The 23,517-nt window shown below is 34.3% G+C and overlaps 1 long non-coding RNA gene across 1 annotated transcript in view; it reads left to right on the plus strand.

Annotated features, from left to right (window-relative positions):
* The first annotated feature begins 319 nt into the window (after positions 1–319).
* Positions 320–23,517, plus strand: part of LOC148956697 (uncharacterized) — a 38,413-nt gene continuing 15,215 nt past the window's right edge. Inside the window, exon 1 of the long non-coding RNA XR_016141551.1 lies at positions 320–566. This is a non-coding gene — a long non-coding RNA (uncharacterized LOC148956697). The remainder of the gene's footprint in view (positions 567–23,517) is intronic.

The following is a 23,517-nucleotide window of genomic DNA, read 5'->3' on the forward strand; positions in this document are numbered from 1 at the left end:
ACATTAATATCTATTGTGTGTTTATTTGTATTGATTGTTTATTTAATTTCTGTTTGTTTTAAGTTTCATTTATACTTCAATAGAAAGACATTTTTTTCATTTTAAGCTTGATATTCATATTCAATCTAAGCATTACTCTCTTTAAGATCTATTTATTAATTTATATTATTACTTGTTGTATGTTTTTGCTATGATTGCTTATTTAATTTCTGTTCATTGTGGGTTTCATTTATTCTTTAATAGTAATTTCTGGCCGTTTTGTGTTTGAATTTTAAAAGGTATTTGTATCTGCTGAGCTTAAGTTTAAAATAGCCTTTACTTTTCTTTGAAAAACTTATTTTTCGGAAAGTTTTTTTTTAATTAGTAAAAGATAAATGGACATGTAACGAGCTTTTGGGAACAAGAATAAGCAAATTACTTACTTGGTTAACTAACAAACTAAGTCCAAGCTGCAGCCAGGTACGTAACGAAGACAAGGATTTGGACAACACAGTGGAGAAACAATTGAAGTCTTAACTCAAGCGCAAAAATTCAAGCTGTAGATTGAATAAGTGGGCCTCAGAAAGGTGAGCCATTTTTACCTAGTTTGAGTTAAGAATAACGCAAAGACTTTTAATATAAGAAAAATCAGACGTTGGGTGGCTCCAATATTTCAGCAGAAGTCTGTTTTACATATTAATATAGGAAATAAATGTTTTAAGCATGAAGCAAACTATCCTATTGCGCACGTCAGGAGAGGGAGGAGGAGGGTTAACATTCCAACGTCCTCCCCTTGGTAACTACTGACCTTGCTCGTACAATTATTGATCTTACAGTCCATTACTAGTCCGAAATAATTACAACTAAGCTAGTAAAGAGGCCTTCACAGGCCTTACTATGCCTCCTCCCACCCGATCAGGCCAACCATCCTCTAAAATGGTCATTACTTTGACAGGCTTTTGAGAATAGAGCCTACTTGCTTCAAAGAGAATCGCTTCTATTTTCCAGTGCTTAACATCAAACAATTTTGATAAGCTACGAGTTTACAACCATAGAGAATTATTTATTCAGTTACTGTTATAGTCGATTAATCACATTTGTTCCTCATTGATTATTCAGTATTAGGTTATGTCGTGCAATTTCCCAGGGCTGGAATTTTCCGTAAGTACATTGCAATCCTCCGTAGATACAATCTTACATGGGTACAATCTTAACTGGCTTTTTTTTTTTCAAGTTCAATAATCGTTGAGAGCAATCTTCCATCGGGGCTATACTGCGTAGGTACGATCTACCATAGGTGCAGTTTTCTTCGGATGCAATTTTCCAAAATTTAACTGTCCGTGGATGTCATTTATCGATTATTAAAGAATTTTTTTATTTTTGCTTATTGCATCATTTATCATTTGCTTTGGACCCAAAAAATATAAACAGGGACAAAATAAAATATACGCTATCTGCTTCAGAGACAATCTATAATCGCTTCAAAGACAATCACTATCCGCTTCAAAGACAATCGTCGCTAATAATATACAACAGAAAGGGATGTTCATTCTCTTGTCCTCCATAAACTGATAATCTCTTGATAGTTTCATTTCTATAAGTGTTGTCACATTGTTTGCAAACACTTGGATGTCAGTTGCTATTGACCTAGGATGTTACATAACACCAACACTATTCTTCTAATCAAGAGAGTTCTTTTATTTGGGACTCGTCTATTAGGCAAAGTAACTTGAAAACTTGTGAATATGTTTATAAGCCACTTGAGATAATTTATAATGGTTGACAAAAGAAACTGTGTTAATAATCAAGTATAAATAAACCTGTAAGCAATTTAGGAATCGGTAAGAAAGGATTGAGAGACAATATTCCCTAGCCGGAAATAAAACCTTAAATTTCTATAATCGTTCAATTCCTTCTTAAAACTAAGTTTAATTAGATGTTGGTAGGATGAAACTTTAAATCTAATTAGAAAAAGACATGACACAATGATAAAACTATTTAGTAAGTGGACTTCGTATAGATTCACTATCACCGGGATGGACGAGTTTCAGTGTAGCTACTCTTGGTTCATACTCTCAATAGATAAATATAAAAACCACTACTTAATCTTAATGTGCGGCACAATATTTTTGAAATTGATGGCACCTAGATAAAGAAACACAAATAGTCAATTGAATGAAAGTGTTGTTAGAAATCTAATAAGCCTTGTTGAAACTTAAGAATTAAATCTTTAAAAATATTCACCAAAAATACAAAGCAAAGAGTAAAACGAATATAAAATTGAGGACTGGACAGCTGAATGCAATATTTCATAAGAAAAAGGAAAAAAAACTCAAAGCTCAGAATTCTTTTAATAGTAATGTCACGTGCATTTTTCAGCAGCCAAGATGACTAGCTTGACAAGTCAATGGGACTACTGTCAATTGTCAATTCAATGGGACTACTGTTAAAGATTAACAGTTAAAAGCCCCCAATTGGGCTTTTACTTGATTTTCAAATCCTTACAGCAAGAGTAATGAAGGCTGTAACTTCCCCGGTTTCATGCTTATTATCCTAGGTCACGTAAAATCCCACCCCCCCAATTGTCTGAATTCTGCCGATTCCATGTGAAATCAAATCCTTAAGTGGTACAGCTGCCATTTTTTGAGAACAATCCTTTAATGAATACCTTCTTATCAGCGAAAAGGCTCAATATCAAGAGGGTATCATGCTTTTTATTTGGATAAATGATAAAAGAACACTACTTATTGACTTCAATAGAAGAATCTCAATAGAGGTCAGGGAAAGCACCTAAAATCATGTTGGAAGCTTTGGTCACCAATTCTGTATAGTTGTAAGTCTCTCGATTAGATATTACACAAAGCTTTTTTTAGTATAACCTTGTGTTCCCATATCAAGGTTTTATTATGTTCGATTCTTGTTAAAAGAGTTAATTGAAGGGAGTTGGGTGACACATTAAAATAATTTTTGAAATAGCACTTTGTAGCTTGATAGCCAGAGAGCTAGTCTTGTAATAAATCCAGTGAACACAAATAAATTGTTCATTTTCAAAATCTAAACTTAAACTTTCTTCTAGCTAGATGGCAGGATTGTAAGCTTGAAAATATTTTATTAGTTAGTTTGGTTTTTAGTATCATAATATTATTTCAGTAAATCAGATTAAGAAGGTTTAGCACATATTTTTTATGCATTTTTCAGTAAGGATGTATTTCAAACATATTTTAAAATCAAACAATAATTCAGAAAGATAATGTTTTTATCAATAAGAATTTTATTCTTTTTCAATCCTTGGATTGGTTTGATCTTGCCTTTATTCTTGGACATTGGTTTTTTATATTGATTTTTTTTTATTGTACTTTATATAGCCAGCAGAGCATGATGTCTGCAAGTTACCTTTATTATTTCGTCAAACTCTTTTTAAACTAGTTACAGGGTTCCCCACAGCTGAACCATTCGTCCTTCTTTAATCTTTACATACATCAATGCAACTAGAGAAAATCTAGTGATCCATTCCTGATGGCCTAATTTTTCATGCAGCTACTTTGAATTCATGCGTCTCTCGTACAGCTGCTTATATACTCTTTCAGTAATGTTTATCCTAGGAACTAGCAAGTGGTATAATGATTTCATGGTTACGTTCAACGCATTAAAAAAACACAAGCTGCTTTACTCCCAATTGAAGATCCCATGCTGTCATGCCAACTTCACTTTTAAGATTCAAGTCATCAAGAAAGATGACGAGCCTTATGTTCTAACACTTTTATGCTGAGCTTATTTTCTAAAAAGTAAGACACAATTCGCCACTTTAAATGCCATCAGCCATCCGGCTTAATACTCCATTTTATTGGATCCTTTTTTATAAATTATGGCTTCTTGCTATGTGCCTAGGCTCACGAATCTCCTTTATACAACTCCAAAAAATTCAAAATAAAACTAGCAAGGGAACCTGTAGCATTATCAAAGACCAAATATCGCCTTTGAAGGTATGCTTTGATGTGTCGTCAGTGACTGTCTTCCGTAAGGATGTTTACTTCCCTCCTTCAAAATAAGCTTTCCTTCCATGTTCTGTTGTTTTCCAAGGCAACGAGGTAAGAAAAAGAGGGAAACGGTTTCTTATAATTACCGAAAAGAGGAAGTGCCAAAAGATGATTCGCTGAAACACGGTTTTGCTTGGTGCTGTGTACCCATCTAGAGCTCTCACCAAGGAAATTATTCCATCAGAGCTGTCTATGGAGCCCTTCAAATGTAGCTTTAACAGATAAATGAGGCCTGGTTATTACTGCTACTGCTATTACTGTACTGAAAACTCAGTAAAAACGCAAATTGAGGCTAGCACAGCTACGCAACCATCTCCTCCACCTCAATCCTCTCAAAGCTTTACTCTTTGCCCCGTTCCATAATGATTCAAATTTCTTCAAACATTTTTCCGTAACTTATTCTCCGTTTATTAAGAAACAACTTTTTTTGCTTCGCGGAAGACCCATAAAAATTAATCCATATTTTTGTGCAGCTCGTTTGATATACGGTCATTCAAACGAGTACCAAAAATTATCCTAAGAAAATGCCTCAGGAAACACCTAAAAATATTCCACAGCCTTTCCATTTACCCACGTTTCTGGGTTATATTCGACAACTGTCGTTTCTGTGGGTTCCAAAATTCATCTTCTTTCTTCTTCTATTTAACAGCAGGCAGGCTTTTCAGTATAACTATTTAGCCCTTTTCCTTTTGCTTCACTCTGTGGGCTACAGAGCTACTGGCTTGATTGCCTCATATTTATTAGATATATTCAGATATCTTTCAGCAGATCTTTCGACTCTAGGAGTTCAAATATAAGATGATAGATGTCGATTTCTATGCTCTGTGTGCAGGTATAGTTGGCTAAGCTCTTGGCTGATAGTGGGATTTTGTGGTGTTTGAAGTATTTTAACAGTTTACAAAGCAAGGTATGTTGTGCAGACGTCAGCATATTACATTCAAATAGGCAATGGTCAATTGTTTCATTATTCATATTACAATGCCTGCAAAGAGGGGACAGGGGAATTGAACCACTTGAATTAGAAAGCTTATATGAGAATGCAAGGAAATTTAGTCCATTTGTTCCAGAACGAATTCTATGATAAATTTTAGAAAGATACTTATTGAGAAAGGGGGAAAGGATAGGATTAATCTTATTAAAATTAATATCTGATAGCCTCCATCGGTAAATATCTCTAATTGGGATTGGTCTCCCACTTGGCTGGTCAATATTTATAGCATTTTTTGCTATTTCATCAACCTGATGATTACCACTTATGCCAGAGTGGCTAGGAATGTACTGAAAATAAGTTTTTATGCCACTTGAAGCAAGATTATCAATAATACTGAGACAATGATAAGTGTCAATGTCCAACTTATATTGAGGAGCTGAGGCCAGCAACTCAAGGCTTGATAAAGAGTAGGAATAGATGATAATATTATTTGAATTTTCAATCAAAGGTTGGTTTTGCTTAAGGTGTTCTAATGCCATGATTATGGCATTTAACTCAGCAGACATTATAGATAAATTATTAAATAATCTCTCTCCCATTGCAATTTTCAGGTGAGGAAGAAAAACACCACTTGCAACTTTCTCATTCATTTTTGACCCATCAATAAATATTTGGAAGTGATTTTTATAGGTAATTGTATTAAGTTCTGCAAATTTTTTCTGGACAAAAGCAATGGGGGTTAAATCTTTATTACATTTTGAAAATTCAGTATTTATTATGGGAAATGACCAATTCCATGGAGGGGATTGGGGGAAAGTAGGTACAATAGACTTTGCTGGTACAGGGAACTTCTTTTGAATATTGGCATACTCATCTTCAATACCTCTATACATGGCTGGATTTCTTAACCAATTATGTAATGTGTGTGAGCTATTTGATTCAATTTTTGTAAGATGTTTTATCAAGAGAAAGCTACGTCTCTCCCTTATTGTTGTTAATCTACTCTCCATAAGCAGAAACTTGGTGCTTGTGGGTTTCCTAAGACCAAATATGAGACGTATTATATCATTTTGTGTTGTTTCAATTTTTTGCATCTGGGTTTTTGCACATGCACCATAGACAATGAGCCCATAGTCAATATGGGGTCTTATATGTGATTTATAAAACTGGAGTAAGGTTTTCTCCTTACAACCCCAGGGTGTGGAAAAAAGTCTTTTTAGTATATGTGCTTTTCTATAACATTTTTTTATTGTGTTTGAAATGTGGAGGTGGAAATTAAGTTTTTGGTCAAGCATGAGACCTAGGTAATTAATATTATTATCTTCTGGAATAGTTGTTTTATTTAGAGTTAGTTTTGCATTAACATGGTTTCGCTTCCGGTGAAATTGGATTATTTTTGACTTGGTGGGTGCAATGGGTAAATCTGAATGTTGAGAGAATTTTTCAAACTGGAAAAGTGACTTTTGCAGATTTGACTGTGCTATCTGAAAGGTGTTGCCAGATGACCATAGCACCAGATCATCAGCATATTGTAGATTCGTGTGGGGTAGGTTCATGTCCCAGAGATATAGGGCAAAAAGGAGGCAACTGAGGACTGCTCCCTGAGGTAGGCCTTTGGAAATTGTCTTTTGGGGTGAAGAGGCTGAACCAACACAAACAATGAAACTTCGCACTTCTATGAAGGATTTAATAAAGGATACTAGCTTAGGAGGTACTCCAAGGTTTGCAAGTTTATTTAAAAGGATTTGGTGGTTCACATTGTCATAAGCTCCTTCAAAATCTAGGAAAGCTGCCACTAGGATATTATTTTTTGAGAAAGATTCATTTATTGCATTTGTTAGCAAAATGAAAGCATCTGTTGAGGAGTGGTATTTCGTGAATCCAGTTTGAGTGTGTGGGATTAAGTTATTTTTCTCAACAAACCAGAGGAGTCTGTGATAAATCATTTTCTTCATTATTTTCTCCATCACAGGTGTAATCATTATGGGTCTATAAGACTCAGGGTTATCTTTTGGTTTATTTTTTCTTAGGATTGGTAGGAGGGACGAACATTTCCATATATTGGGGAACCTAGAAGATGCCCAAGCGTGATTATAACAATTTAGCAGTTCTTGTTTGTATGAAGGTGTGAGATTCTTTATCCATGTAGGGTGTATATTGTCATAGCTACTGCTTGTTTTGGACCTAATATGATGTATTGCATTATTCAATTCCTGGATTGAAAATGGATTAGTTATGTACTCGGATCCTGGGCGTGGTTGGTAACAAGGGTTCATAGGAATTGTGGACAGTTTCCTTTGATTATTTGATGTTAGCTTATTAACAAAAAGAGTTGCAAATAGGTAAGCCTTTTCATTATCATTTTCATAATGGGTATTATTATGTATAAGCTCATACAGGAGTGGGTTGGGAGAAGTCTTTTTCCCACATATGTGGCTTATGACTTTATGTATAATTGGCTCATTTGTTTCTCTGGAGAGATTATTTGCAAAATTATTCCAGTATTTATATTTAGCATCTATTATAGTCCTTTTTAGATTAGATTCTGCTTGTAATTGTTTTAAATATGTAGTAGGTGTTGGTTTTTTTATGAATTCTGTCCTAGCTGCCTTTTTTATCCTCCATTTATTTAGGCACTCATTTGTCCACCATGCTATAGGAATTTGTTAAGGGAATGTTTTCTTAGGTGTTGTCCTGGGGATAGCATGATTAGCTGTATTTATTAGTAAAGATGTCAACGCTTCAGTATGTGTGTCAACTGTTGTGTTAGAAATGCATGAACTTTGGATGAAACTTGTAATTTCATCATTTAGCTTATTTTGGAAAATAGACCAATTTGCTTTAGTGTTGATATATTTGGATGTATGAGATAAAGTTTCAGCAGGTTCATTTAGGGAGCAAACTATAGCAAAGTGGTCTGTACATAGACTATCAATTTTATTTATGTAAATTTTGTTCAAAAAATTTAAAGACACAATTTGTAGGTCAATTGTGGAGAAATTGCCACTTTTGGGGTTGAAATAGGTATTCAGGTTTGGAGGGGTAGCAACAGCTAATTCATTTTTATTTGAAGTCATATGCTCAATAAATTTACCATCTTTATTGCTGGTTTATTCCCCCACAAAAGGCTGTGGGTATTGAAATCACCACAAATAATGATATTTTTTAACATATTAGAATTATTTACATAATTAAAGAAATCCTTGGCATCTGTAGTTTGGCCATTAGGGTTATAAAAGCTTATTATGTAGGTTTTTAAATTATTCAGCCAAACACTTATACCAATTGCATCAACATCATTTTCAAAATCTGGAAAATTGATGCCACAAAATTTTATATTATTATTAACTAATAAAGCTACACCACCTCCTTTTCTCTCTGAAGATCTATCCTTTCTCAGGATAGTATATCCCAGAGACTTAATTTGTTGATTTTGGGTTAAATGAGTTTCCTGGAGGCAAGCAATATTAATTGAAGTATTATTCATAAATGATATTAGTTCATTTAGCTTATTTTCTGTGAGTGATCTTACATTCCATTGGAGTATTGATAAATGTTGTGTTGTTGATTTATTCTTCATGTAACTGCGTATCAATGTTCAGCTTTGTTAACAGTAAAGCAAGATCTTTTTTTGCTTGAATGAGCATATCATCTGGGATGTAGATTTTTGCCAATTCTGCAATAATTTTTGTTTTCTGTAGTTGATGTATGTTCATGGCCAGAACTGCATTACAGTTTAGAATGAATAAGCATATATTTGGGGATTGCATTTTTGGTAGTGCATCCTGTTTGTTGGTTAAGGGATTGATTCCTGGTAGTTTTTCTGGTTTGTTTCTTCTTGGGAGGGGGGGGCCAGGCTGACCTCATCTCACCGGACAAGGAGGCTTGGTGGCTTGGTGATTCCTACTTATAGGGATTTGATCAAGGGGGCTTAGAAGAGGGGGTTTTCTATGGGGTGCTCGATGCATTGGGGGCATTTGACTTGGGGGTTTTAGTTGGTTTCATTACAGGCTGTAGTTGGTATCGTTGGGCAGTATTTGCTTTAATTGCTGCAAAGGGGTATGGGATGTCCTTCTCTTTTGATATCCGGAGTATTAGAGCTCTTTTCTTGTATGCAGGGCATAATGATTTATTTGTAGATTCATGTGGGCCTTTGCAATTGATGCATTTAGGCTGAGTGTTGTTGCAAGTTGTCAGCTCTTTAGGATGGAAAGATTTACAATTACTACACTCTTGGAGAATTTCCTTGCATTTGTTTGTTGTGTGTCCCAGTTTGAAACACTTCTGACACTGAATAGGCTTAGGTTTGTATTCCTTGTGTGGCTTGATTTGCCCAAATAGGAATAATTTTTCTGGGATATCAATTTTATCCTTCAGTGTGAATAAGAAGGATCTACTAGTTTTTAGGCCATTAGAGTTGGGTTTTCTAAGTTGGGTAACATCCTCAACTGGGATTGTGTTTCCAGCCCTATCTGAAAGGCCTTCTTTTAACTCCTGAGTAGATATATCTGGGGGACCATTATAAACTACTATTTTTGTTGGTGATTGTTTTGGGTTCCAATTATATGCAATAATTGGGTTATTAAGAAGGGATTTAAGTTTAATTATTGTATCTGCTGATTTCTGATCTTCTACAGCTATTAGCAGAGATCCATCACGGTTAATGTTAAGAGAGAACATTGATTTTAGCAATTTAAAAATTGCAACTCTTATTGCAATGATCATTTTTATTTCAAAGGGGGTAGTGGGAGTAATTTTAAGGTAAATTCCCAAGTTTTTGTAGGGAGTATCTTGGGCAGGGAGAGGGAAAATGCTTTTAATTGGGGAGATTTTTTTTCCTTTTTTTAGAACTTCTAGAGAGGACCTCTTGAAACCCATTATCATCTATGGTTACATTAGCCCCTACACTTATCATTGTCCAATTCTCCAAATTGAAGCTATCAGTTGAACTTTGAGATAGCTTGCTTGACCAGCCAGGATGGGTATCTTTCACTATGACACTTGCACTGGAATTTGATTTGGGATCTGGGGGGACTTTTTTTTTTGGAGGACTTATAATCATCGCCTATTGGAAAAAGCGTTAAACACAGAAATAAAACTAAAACAAGAAGGGAAAATAGATTATATCAAACCGTCTGCACTATACTATGGGGGAAGATAAACACCACAGTATAGCCCTGAGGATGTCTTGAGCAGAATTGGTTTGGTACAACTGCTGATTAGAATAGATAATAATCACAAGAAAAATATATTTCGATTTTCTTAAAAGGTTGCTGCTGCTGTTTTTGTTTGCAGAATTCATATTTTGGTTTGCAGACTTATCTTCCTATTCTTCTTGAACTTTTCTGTTCCTCATCTTCCTATTCTAGAATTTCCTCTTCATCTCCATTTATTCCTAGTCTAAGCGACTTAGTCTCCTTACCATAAATTTCCAATCATCTCAAAATCTGTTAATTTTCAAAATTTCCTAACGATTTTACCACCCTTATCAAACCATCTTTTTTTTTACCTTGAACCCTCACAACCTTGGAAAATTTACTAACATTTTAATCTAGTATACTAAGAATAGCACCTTTTATCTTTGACACTAGACCACTCACTATCTCTGTCCAAAGGAGTTTTACTTCCCCATTTGATACCATATTTCCCCGTAGCCTTTGCCGAACGGATTTTGAGGGATTGAGTCTATCAAAATCCCATTGACTGTCCAAAATATTACTCAAGAGCATTCACAAAACTGAAAGAGAAACGCCAAGATCACGGAATTATTTCCTTGCAATATGCAGCATGTTTCTATTAGTAAGATTATCAAATCTCCTTTCATTGCTGTTCGCATTATTAGGTCACGCAAGCTCTAAGATGGCATATTTTGAAAGAGCACAACTTGAAGGCCATCTGTAAATTGTGTTAGTAAGTACTAACAATGACTGACCTACCAAATACTAAATATAGAAAACGTTTTAGAAGCACAAACAATGTCAAAGGTACAAAAAAATTAAAAAAAAACAATTAAAGAATAGGCATAGAAATGCAAAATAAGTCAGGCAATCTAAAAAAGTTTCGTTTGTATTTCTTAGTTTTAAAACCCCGAATTGGTTAATTGGCCTGCCATCTAGGTGAAGGTTTACGTCCATGTCCACTGGATTGGATATTGGGTCTCAGCTTTCCATTAGTACAGCTAACACTAGCAGAAGGACCTAAACTATTTGGCAGTGCTGCCAGATGGTTGCTGTAAAAAAAAACACCCAAGCAGTTCCATGGTGAGGCAAATCATGAAATGAATTACTATTAACTATATTTGTATTTTGTCTCTGAATCAATATAATATCTAGAAACAAGATTATTCAATAAATTGACTTTTTTGAATTTAGAATTTAAAACAGTCTTATATCCTTTTGTTTAGCTATTTTTTTCGTTATTTTTGATCGCCGCGGCTTCTAAAAATAATAATTCCTCTTTTCCTCTTTTAAGTTACTTTGGACCAGCCAATAGGCTTGCTAGACGACGGCGATTTAAGTGATTTGGACCTGGAGGATAGCTACGATGACGGCAACAAATGGAGGCCTTTCAAATATGAAGGCGATCTACGTACCGACGACTTTCAATCTTCATCCAAAGAGGATGAAGAGCCTAGTTCACTTGAAAGTTTCTTTCTGAATAATTTTGATTCCGTGTTCTATGACGAAGAGGTTGATATTCCATTTTGAGCGTTCAGGACCAATGCTCGCCCAGATAAAAAAAGAATCCAAGTCCAAAAAGTATCCAGATCCAAAAAGTAATAGATCCAAAAAATCCTCAGAACTGTTTAATTATGCGAATTTTGATTTTGAACCGATTGACGAAGAACAGGGACCATGAGAGCGAAGCGACTGAAAGTCTCACGTATTTCCTGATATATTTTTCAAATCATTTCTTTGAACAGATTGCTTTTGCGATGAATTATCACTACCAGAAAACGTACAACAAAGCACTTGCTGCAACGAAATCGGAACTGAAGACATTTTTCGGTGTAATTATTCTGATGGGTAATCCTAAATACCTGAGGATCAGAAGATTCTGGGGCAAAAATTCAAAGTACCAATCATTACTGAGAACATAAATCGAGACAGGTACTTCAAGTTCCAGAGTAACTTGAAGTTTGTTGAGAAAGATGAACCCGACCAAGCCGCCAGAGCTACTGACTGACTATGGAAAGTTACTTTTGGAAGAGGTTCATAGAATATGCATAGTCCTTGAAAGAGGAGAGTTCCTGAGAATTGACGAGCAAATGATTCCATTTTCCAGACGACGTTCAATGCAGCAATTTGTCCCAAACAAGCCAAATGCTTTGGGTTTCAAGATCTTCGTGCTAGCTGATTCATCTGGCTTTGTGTTAGACTTCAACATTTAATAAAAGAAGACTACGTTTTCGGAAGACCTTCAAATGAAGGGATTAGGAAGTGCTGCCGAATGCATCTAAGTAAAGGCATCAAAGAAGAAACAAGTTTATTTTTCGACAGGTTTTTTACTTCGATGAAACTTCTTGAAGATGTTGATGCTCCGAAAATCATAGAAGCAGGCACGTTGATGAAGAGTTGTCTAGAAGGAGCTCTGGTGAAATCTGACGGAGAGATCATACGGCTAGGTAGAGGAACGTCTTTTAGTTTCGTTCGAGAAGACATAAAAATTGCTCTGACCCAATGGTATGTCAACAAGGCCATTTTTCTCGCCTCAGACAGTGTTGTCAAACTACCTGAGTAAAATGTAAGGAGGCATGACATAAAACAGAAGAAGTATTTTAACGTCCCATTCCCTAAGATTGTACACGACTACATCCAGCAAAGTGGGGGTTCAGATTCATGTGACGAAGTGATCAGCTAGTACCAGTTTGGCGCACAGACCAAAAAAAAGGACCGTGCGGGTTCTTTAACACTTTATTGACCTGGCCCTGTCCTATACCTAGTTACTCTATAGGAGAGACTCAGTCAAACTTGGCCGTTCCTGTGAGCAACTCCTTTAGTTCTGGTTCCACTTCGGGGAGTACCTAGTCATTGATAAAGCTAGGGCAGTTTCAGCCAATCTTCTTGAGTCTAACATTGAAGACTGACATGACAATGGAGGAGGAAGCCACCTCGAAAATAAGAAAGCGTTGTCCTTTGCCTTCGGAGCTGCAGCGCTGGGTAGCAGCAAAACTTCTTCCAAAATTTGATGATAGCCTGAAGAGTTGGCCTCGCTGTCACTGCCCAGGTTGTCCATTTTGCACAAAAGTCTACTGCATCAAGTTTCAACTTTTTGTTTGCTTTCATATTGGCAAAGAAACTAGACAGTGTTTTAGTCTTTTTCACCGATAACTTGTTTTGCTCCTTTTTTATATTAACATATCCCCTAGTAAGGACACCAAGCTGAGACCCAATGTCCAGCCGGTTGTACATTACTCCCCACTCCCCCTAATTGTGTGAAAAAATATATGACCCCAGGGGTATATTTTACGATTTGTTTCATCGAGGAGTTTCAAATTTTATTGAAATCAGATAAAGGAAACCTATTCGGAATCCAGGAGTATAAACAAAATGTTAATTAACAATTCCACTGAAAGTACTTAGACAGAGTGTGATTCACGGGTCAAGAAGGCTGCCAACCTGTTTTAAATAAGAAGACATGGCGCATTACGAGATGATGAACCAAAAATAATCATATTATCTGTAACCTTCGCGGGGGGGGGGGGAATGCACTGTTAAAAGTACAACTATTATTTGGTAAAATAGCATAAAATAAGGAATCAAATGGTACTACTCTTTTGTTTTATAACGTTGCGTTCATCCAAGGGTACTAACATAAATTTTAACTGTTTATTCTTAAGATTAAAACGATTCTGTCACTACCAATGACAGCATGCGGGGGACGAGGGCTTGGTACCCCCACCCCTAAATTCCTAAATTGCCCTTAATTTCCAGTCAGTTGCTATTCAAAATAACGATCATTTTCCTTGATTATTTTCTTTGTGATTTTTCCCGCTGTTTTTACTCCTTTACGGTCAGTATCAATTTCAATTGAAAAGGGGTATTTACGGAGTTGTCGGTAGTGGATCTCAGACCCTACAAAATTGAAGAAAAATTGATTTAAGCTCAAGTAAATTGATGATGAAGCCTTTAATTAATCTAAAATTTAAGTCCTATTGTGATAGGACTTAAAGCAACAAAAATCAAGTTCAAATTAAGACATGCTGTAATACTGGAATTTAAGAGCTGCAGATTTTAGATTTTATATTCCCAATCTTTTCCAGGCTTTGAGCTATATATAATTATGGATATTAGATGTCTCAGTTTGACATTTAAGAAATTTATATACTATTTCGCATACAACATCTCCCAATTTCATTATTTTAGCATACCAAAGTAATTTTTCTTATGCTATGTATTAGTAGATTAATTAAGATAATTAAAAACCTGATATTTTTTAAGATGAGCTAAAATTACTACCTTAAAATATCGTATATCAATTTTGCAAAAAAATTATATCTTTAACATGAGAACTTTAACACATGAATAAGAATCTAAAAGCTTTGATAATGCCCGTTAAATTAAAGTGTTCTCATCCAAAGATAATTAGCAGATTCCTTAATTACACAAATTTAGATATATTTTTCTCTGTAAAAACAATGTCATATCTAGTTGTTCGCTTAGAAATCTAAGGTGACGTTAACCCAAAAGTACGAATCTCTAAGCTACAAAATAGATCATGTTCATCAGTAAGTTTTAACACACTACTACTACTACTACTACTATTACTATCCTATCCTATACGCTACTACTATCCAGCTATGAAACCCCATAAAATTACATGTCAGAGAGTATCAATTAAAAAAAAACACACAAGACAAAAAATGTTCGTATAGTCAAGACCTATGGCTTTGGATACTATACCTTGTCCATTGGAAAAGGCTCGAATGCAAACTACTTTATCCTTATCTATTTTAAGCACAAATTATGGATATTATCATGATTAATCGACCTAGGACACCTAAGGTAAAATGGCTTATCCGAATGTGACCTAAAATATACATATCTATTTTGAATTTTGCCAAATTTTACACTTTCTAATAATTTTAGTTTCCTGAATAGATGTCTGCAATTTTCCTTCCATGTGGGTCCCTTCTGTTTACTAGGATTAATAACTTTCCCCAAATCAACCTGACAAAATTTTTTCCCGAAGACAAACAGAAGGACACATTTCTAATTGCTCGTCTTGTACTTAAAGTATCAGGAACATCGAAGTAAAAACACCCCCCACCCCCAGATGAGCTCACCTAAGGTTTTTGTGTATCTGAAAGCGATATTTTGGGCAACCAGCCCCTTCCTAACACCTCCATTTTCTCTATCATAATACGTCTGATAAAAATTTCGAGATAGACATTTTGTTAAGTAGACTTTAAAGGTGCAATTGCTATACCTTAGATAATGCCATCGCCCCCACAACCCTTAGAAATAGGAGTAGAGTAGGAACTACCATTTTGCTTGCGCCCCCGTACCAAACAGGTTTTTTCTGATAGATATTCTATTCTACTGGTCATTACACTCTTTCTTTGCCAACAGATTTACGCAATTTAAAGATTTCTAGTTCATGATATATATAAGTTTTTTTTTAGGTTAAATCCGTGGTCATTCATCTGTAAATTGATTAGTAGGTTTTTTTTTTTAAACTTGGCTAACAGGTTTTTAAACCTATTACTACGAACGCTACATGCATTCCATTTTTGGAACTAGGAACGAGATTGTGTGATGCTATAAGACTGGTTTCGTTTCATGGGTTCATTAATAGAAGGACTATGTTTTTGAAAAGGGTAATTACTTCTTTAGTTTGCGAGATTTGTGAATTTTTTGCGAAAAGATATTTGCGTAAAGGTATTGTGATGGTTAAGAATGCCTCACGGGTAATTAAAGAATGGGATGCTTGCATCAGCAATACGAAGAATAAGCTCAGATAATTAATAGATTTGACTCTTACAATAGACATTGCTAGAAAGTATTCAATAGCTTAATTGAAAAGTAACGATAGAACGACATTGTGACTTGACCTAGCTTTACCTCGCTGATGTGATCTGTATAATACATAAGTAATGTTTGAAAAGTATTGTCAATTTAAAAAGAAATGGCTGAAAAGTATTTTGAGGGGGATGGGTTGCAGGGAGGGTTAAGCTGCACGAGGGTTCAGTTAAAGGGGATACAGTTGCACGGGGGTTTCGGTTATACAGGGGTTCAGTTACAAGGGGGATTCAGTTGCATGGGGGGTTGAGTTAAATGAGAATTGAGTTCCACGAGAGTAGTGCTTTGTCGTGGTTTATCCGTGAGGTCCCTTACCACAACCCCAAAGGGCTCCGATCCCCCCACCCCAACCCCGAAGGAACCCCCGGTCCTCAAAGGTTCTCTAGGCTCCCAAAGGAGCCGTGGTTTACCTTGTAACTTTTACATTCTCTTAATTTTCAAAGTTCCGTTTGAAGGACTCTGTTGTTTTAAGCCAGTGTGATTTTTTCTTTACATGGTGTTCGTTCAAAAAATCTAGACATTCTGTTAAATAATTGATTAGAATATTTTTTAAGTTAAATTTAATGAGAGGATTTCTGTTAAATAAATAATTGTTATACCTTTTAAAATGACTTCCCGGGGTTTGAGGGGGCTCTGTTGTTTTAAGCCGTTTGATTTTTTCGTTACATGGTGTTCGGTCAAAAAGCGAGGATATTCCGTGTGATTTTTTTTGGGATATTTAATGAATTTATTTGTTACCGATAGTTCAACGACTCCTCCCCCCAATGACTTCCAGGGGGTTTTATTACTCCTCCTCGCAATGAATTTATATGGTTTTAAGACTCATTCCCATAGCCAAAACTCCATTCAACCTTGAGCGAAGATATAAAAGTTTGATGAATTATTTTTCTGCTTAACAACTACATTAATAACTTCCAAGATGATAGGACTTATTTTTTAATTTAATTGGGAATGAAAAGTCAAAGTCTAACATAAAGAACAAGGTATTTCGGAGGGGGTAGCTAACTTCATATACGGGATAATTTCCATTCGTCTTAAGTTTTAACGATGCTCCTTATTTCTAGTTGATAATTCTTATTTTTTAATTTAATTGGGAATGAAAAGTCAAAGTCTAACATAAAGAACAAGGTATTTCGGAGGGGGTAGCTCACTTGATATACGGGATAATTTCCATTCGTCTTAGTTTTTAACGATCAATTCTCTCGTTCAAATGTGAAACTTAGGTCCATTCTCTGGTTCAAATGTGGAAAAACCCGTGTGAATGAGTTGAAATAGAAATTTTTTAACAAGAAATGACTGAAAAGTGTTTTTGGGGGAGATGGGTTGATTGGCAGAAGGATGTATTAGCGTAGTTATAGTGGAGGCCGAGTTGCTAGCGAAAAACCCGTGTGGATGAGTTGAAATAAAAAAATTTAACAAGAAATGTCTGAAAAGTGTTTTGGGAGAGATGGGTTGATTGGCAGAAGGATGTATTAGCGAAGTTATAGTGGAGGGCAAGTTGCTAGTGAAAAATCTAAGCTAATAAGGGTTTTTGACCGTAAACTCTAGTTTTTTGTAAGAAAATTATGGAAAATACAATTTGATGGTTCATAGGTGAAACTTAAGTCCAGGTATAAATCGAAAAATAAACTATTTCTGTAGAATCTGAGCTAATAAGGGTTTTTGACCATAAACTCTAGTTTCCTGTAAGAAAATTATGGAAAATACAATTCTCTCATTCAAATGTGAAACTTAAGTCAATTCTCTGGTTCAAATGTGAAACTCCAAAGTCCAGTTTTGGATACTCATAATAATGAGGACTGATGGTTCTAATTCAATATCTTTTTTTTTCATAAAAACAAACTATTTTTTTAAACTTCGAAATTATTCAACTTTTTTTTTTTTGTACGTATCTTAAAATGACAAAATATGCTTACGGCTCTAACAATTGTAATATGTGATTGGTCAGAGACACAATGTGGCTTTCCGACAGGTATTTTATGTCCGGATATTGACACTACCTAGTCTATTGCATGTATTAAATCAGTATTTTTTACGCAGTCGAACGATAAATACATAAGTCATATCTTTAAAAAAAGTGAAGATGGAGCATTTTAACAAAGTGTGTTCACATGACAGTGTTATTGTAGCATTGATTGCTGACAAGGAGAAGTATTTAAATTATGAAACAAGTAAAAATGGTAGCACTATTGGAAATGTATGTGTACATTGTCATGACAGTAAGAAATTTAATTTCTTTGGAGTACCAAAAAAATTCAACTCTTCTTATGGTGGATATGCAAGAGTGAGATATCCAGATATGATAGCACTCAAAGAAAATGCCAACATAAAAATAAAAGTTGATGAAGAGGGACATCTTCTTGCCAGTGCTTGTGGTAACATGCTACCTCTTGTTACACCCCATCGTCAACTTTCGGGTATTAGCATTCAACGGAAAATCAAAAGAAGACATGCATATTCTTCTACTAATATCATAAACCATATCTTGTCGAAGTGACGAAACTGTTACCTTTTTAAAAATAATGTTGTAATAGACAATGAAATTGTCGTAAAAATAAAAAAGGCATTGGCAGAAAATATCACCTAGAAATATAAAAATGAATCTATGAAAAACAAAAAGTGTCAGTGAACGTCACTACCATTAATCAAACAATTAATGAATCAAATAATAGCAAAGATGAAGTGCATATTTAAAATGTGGATGACCCCCCATTAGAAATGTGTTCACATGCTAGTTTTATTGTAGCATTGAATGCTGACAAGGAGAAGTATTTGAACTATGAAACAAGTACAAGTGGTAGCACTATCGGAAACGTATGCGTGCGTTGTCATGACACTATGGAATTAATTTTCTATGGAGCACCAAAAAAATTCAATTATACAAATGGTGGATATGGGAAAGTATCATTTCCAGATATTTTAGTACTCAAAGAGAATGCCAACATAAAAATAATAGTTTATGAAGAGTGGTATCTTCATGCTTGTGCTATAGGTAACATTCTACCTATTGATAGAACCTTTTGTCGACTTTTAGGTATTAAAATTCAAATGAAATCAAAGGGGAAAAGAAACGTCTACTCTGCTACTAATATCATAAACCATATCATGTCTACGTGCCGAAACTGTTACCTGTGTAAAAAAAATGTGATAATAGACAGTGAAATTGCCAGAAAAATAAAAAGGGTATTGTCAGAAAATATCACTATGGACTATAAAGATGAAACGATGAAAAACAAAGCACTAGCAAACGTTACTGGCATTGATCAAACAGTCAATGAATCAAATAATACCAAAGACGAAAAGCATATTGAACCTGTTCATGAGACACCAGTAAAAATTGTGTATGATTCAAAATGGAATAATTATTATTCTACTGATTACGAACTAAGAGAAGACAATAACTACAATATCAAGAGAGAACATGGTGAACCATTTTATTGGAACAGATTCAAAATGTCCAAAGTTAATCATTGATATTAATAATGTATCATAATATATTTTTGTATTCATATTCTAAATAACATTATTTCATTAAAAACATTATATTTTTATGTTTTCTTTTTTTTTTATAATAAGCTAGCACGTCAAGCTTTTATAATATCTCATTAAATACCTATAGTATTAGAAAAGGAATTTGCGTACATCTATCGTCAGACAAATTGGGTAACATTGTCAGAATCTAGGTATTAGACTGTAAAAATTGGAGGTCTATAACTAAGCAAGTAAGTAAGTAAGTAAGTAAGGAAGTAAGTAAGTAACAAACTCTTTTTTGAATCCACCTCTTAGATACACAATACAAAAATTTCATTTAGGAAATTATGAAAAAATTGTCATTAAAGAAATTATGAAAAAATTGTAAGTAAGTATCAAATTCTTTCTTGAATTCACCTGCTTGTTAAACAAAAAGAAATTTCGTTCAAGAAATTATTACAAAATTCCAAGTAATTAACAAACTCATTATTGTTTTCACGAATTAGATACACGATGTAGAAATTTAATTCAAGAAATTATGAAAAATTTATCAGTAAGCATCAAATTCTGTCTTAAAATCAACTCTTGTATATACAGTAAGTAAGTTTCATACAATAAATTATGAAAAAATTCTTAGAAAGTAGATAACACTTTCCTTATGTCACCTATAGGATACACAATGCAGAAACTTCATTTAAGAAATTATCAAAAATTGTAAGTAGCAAATTCTTTCTTGAATTTGCCTCTTGGATAAACAAAAAAAGTCATTTCGTTCAAGAAATTATGACAAAATTCCAAGTAAGTAACAAACTCATTATTGTTTTCACGAGTTAGATACACGATGTAGAAATTTAATTCAAGAAATTATGAAAAAATTCTCAGTAAGTAACAATTTCTTTCTTGAAGTCAACTCTTGGATACACAATACGGAAATTTGATTCAATGAATTATGAAAAAATTTTAAGCACGTAACAAACTCTTTCCTGAAGTCACCTCTTGGATACACAATGCAGAAACTTCATTTAAGAAATTATCATAAATTGTAAATAAGTAACAAATCCTTTCTTGAAGTTACCTCATGGATACACAACGCTTTATTGTTTTCACGACTTAGATACACGATGTAGAAATTTAATTCAAGAAATTATAAAAAAAGGGAAAGTAAGTAACAAACTCTTTATTGATTTTCACCTCTTGGATACAAAAAAAAACATTTCATTCAAGAAATTATGAGAAAATTCTAAGTAAGTAAAAAACTCATTCTTGAATTCACCGTTTACATGCACAATACAGAAATTTCATTCTATGGGACCTCTACACGTGATTAAACACGTTTTGAAACTACATGCTATTCGCATGCCTTTCCTTGGCACCTTTCCAAACGAGCGGGGATTCCCCACTGGTTCCTACACATTGCAAGCAAAAAAGTGTCGTCTCTGTATCGTCTCTGTGTCGTCTCTGTGTTGACACACACATAGAGACGAGACACACACAGACACGACACACAAACAGATTCATAGTGAGAGAGATATCCAAAAAGTTGGGTTGACCTAGGTTCACTTAGAGTGGCGCGCCAATCTACGTTAACCTAGATCAACCCAACTTTTTGGATATCTCTCTCACTATGAATCTGTTTGTGTGTCGTGTCTGTGTGTGTTTCATTTTTCATTCTGATACCTAGATTTTGACAATGTTATCCCATGTGTCTGACAATGGATGTACGCAAATTCCTTTTCTTACAACGTCGATGTTTTAATAGACATTCTAAACGCTTGATATGCTAGCTTACTCTAAAAAATAATGAACACATAACAATGTAATATTTTAAATGAAATAATGTTATGTAGAATAATAATAAAAAAATATATTATTATAAATTATTAATATCAATGATTAACTTTGGATATTTTGAATCTGTTCCATAAAATGGTTCACCATGTTCTCTCTTGATATTGTAGTTATAGTCTTCTCTAAGTTCGTAATCAGTAGAATAATCATTATTCCATTTTTAATCATACAAAATTTTTACTGGTGTCTCATGAACAGGTTCAATATGCTTTTCGTCTTTGGTATTATTTGATTCATTGACTGTTTCATCAATGCTAGTAACGTTTGCTGGTGCTTTGTTTTTATCGTTTCATCTTTATATTCCATAGTGATATTTTCTGACAATACCCTTTTTATTTTTCTGGCAATTTCACTGTCTATTATCACATTATTTTTACACAGGTAACAGTTTCGTCATGTAGACAAGATATGGTTAATGATATTAGTAACAGAGTAGGCCTTTCTTTTCCTCTTTGCTTTCATTTGAATGCTAATACCTAAAAGCCGACGAAAGGTTCTATCAATAGGTAGTGTGTTACCTATAGCACTAGCATGAAGATACCCCTCTTCATCAACTATTATTTTTATGCTGGCATTCTCTTTGAGTACTAACATCTCTGGAAATGATACTTTCCCATATCCACCAGTTTTATAATTGAATTTTTTTGGTGCTCCAAAAAAATTTAATTCCATAGTGTCATGAAAACGCACTCATACGTTTCCGATAGTGCTACCACTTGTACTTGTTTCATAGTTCAAATACTTCTTCCTTGTCAGCATTCAATGCTACAATAAAACTAACATTTGAAAACATTTCTAATGGGGGTCATCCACTTGTTCAATATGCACTTCATCTTTACTATTATTTGGTTCATTAATTGTTTGTTTAATGGCAGTAAAGTTTTCTGGCACTTTGGTTGTTGTCGATTCGTCTTAATTGTCCTTAGTTATACTTTATGCCAATGGACTGTTTATTGTTATTGCAATTCCTCCGTATAATACAACATTATTTTTAAGCAAGTAGGAGTTTAAACACATAAACAAGATAAGGTTTATGTATATTAGCAGAAGAATATGCATATCCTCTTTTTATCTTCTATTGAATATTAAAACCCGAAAGTTGACGATAGGGTGTTAAAAGAGGTAGTATCTTACCATAAGCACTGGCGAGAAGATATCCCTCGTCACCAAATATTTTTTTTCTGTTGGCAATTCTTTTTAGTGCTATTATCTCTGGATATCTCACTCTTGCATATCCACCATAAGAAGAGTTGAATTTTTTTGGTACTCCAAAGAAATTAAATTTCTTACTGTCATGACAATGCACACATTCATTTCCAATAGTGCTACCATTTTTACTTGTTTCATAGTTTAAATACTTCTCCTTGTCAGCATTCAATGCTACAATAACATTGACATGTGAACACACTTTATTAAAATGCTCCATCTTCACTTTTTTTTAAAGATATGACTTATGTGTTTATTGTACTACTGCGTAAAAAATACTGATTTAATACAACCAATAGACTAGGTAGTGACGATATCCGGAAATAGAATATAAGTGGGAAAGCCACCGTGTGTCTATGACCAATCGCAGAGTACAATTGTTAGAGCCGTAAGCATGTTTTGTCATTTTAAGATATGTACAAACAAAATAAAGTTGAATAATTTAGAAGTTTAAAAAAAATAGTTTCTTTTTATGAAAAAAAAAGTATTGAATTAGAACCATCAGTCCTCATTATTATGAGTATCCAAAACTGGACTTAAGTTTCACATTTGAACCAGAGAATTGACTTAAGTTTCACATTTGAATGAGAGAATTGTATTTTCCATAATTTTCTTACAGGAAACTAGAGTTTATGGTCAAAAACCCTTATTAGCTCAGATTCTACAGAAATAGTTTATTTTTCGATCCATACCTGGACTTAAGTTTCACCTATGAACCAACAAATTGTATTTTCCATAATTTTCTTAGAAAAAACTAGAGTTTACAGTCAAAAACCCTTATTAGCTTAGATTTTTCACTAGCAACTTGCTCTCCACTATAACTTCTCTAATACATCCTTCTGCCAATCAACCCATCTCCCCCAAAACATTTTTCAGCCATTTCTTGTTCAAAATTTTTATTTCAACTCATCCACACGGGTTTTTCGCTAGCAACTCGGCCTCCACTATAACTACGCTAATACATCCTTCTGCCAATCAACCCATCTCCCCCAAAACACTTTTCAGGCATTTCTTGTTAAAAAAT

Source organism: Artemia sp. Qi Xiang Cuo, chromosome 1, assembly GCF_049724085.1.
Source record: "Artemia sp. Qi Xiang Cuo chromosome 1, ASM4972408v1, whole genome shotgun sequence".
In the NCBI taxonomy this organism is placed as follows: domain Eukaryota; kingdom Metazoa; phylum Arthropoda; class Branchiopoda; order Anostraca; family Artemiidae; genus Artemia; species Artemia sp. Qi Xiang Cuo.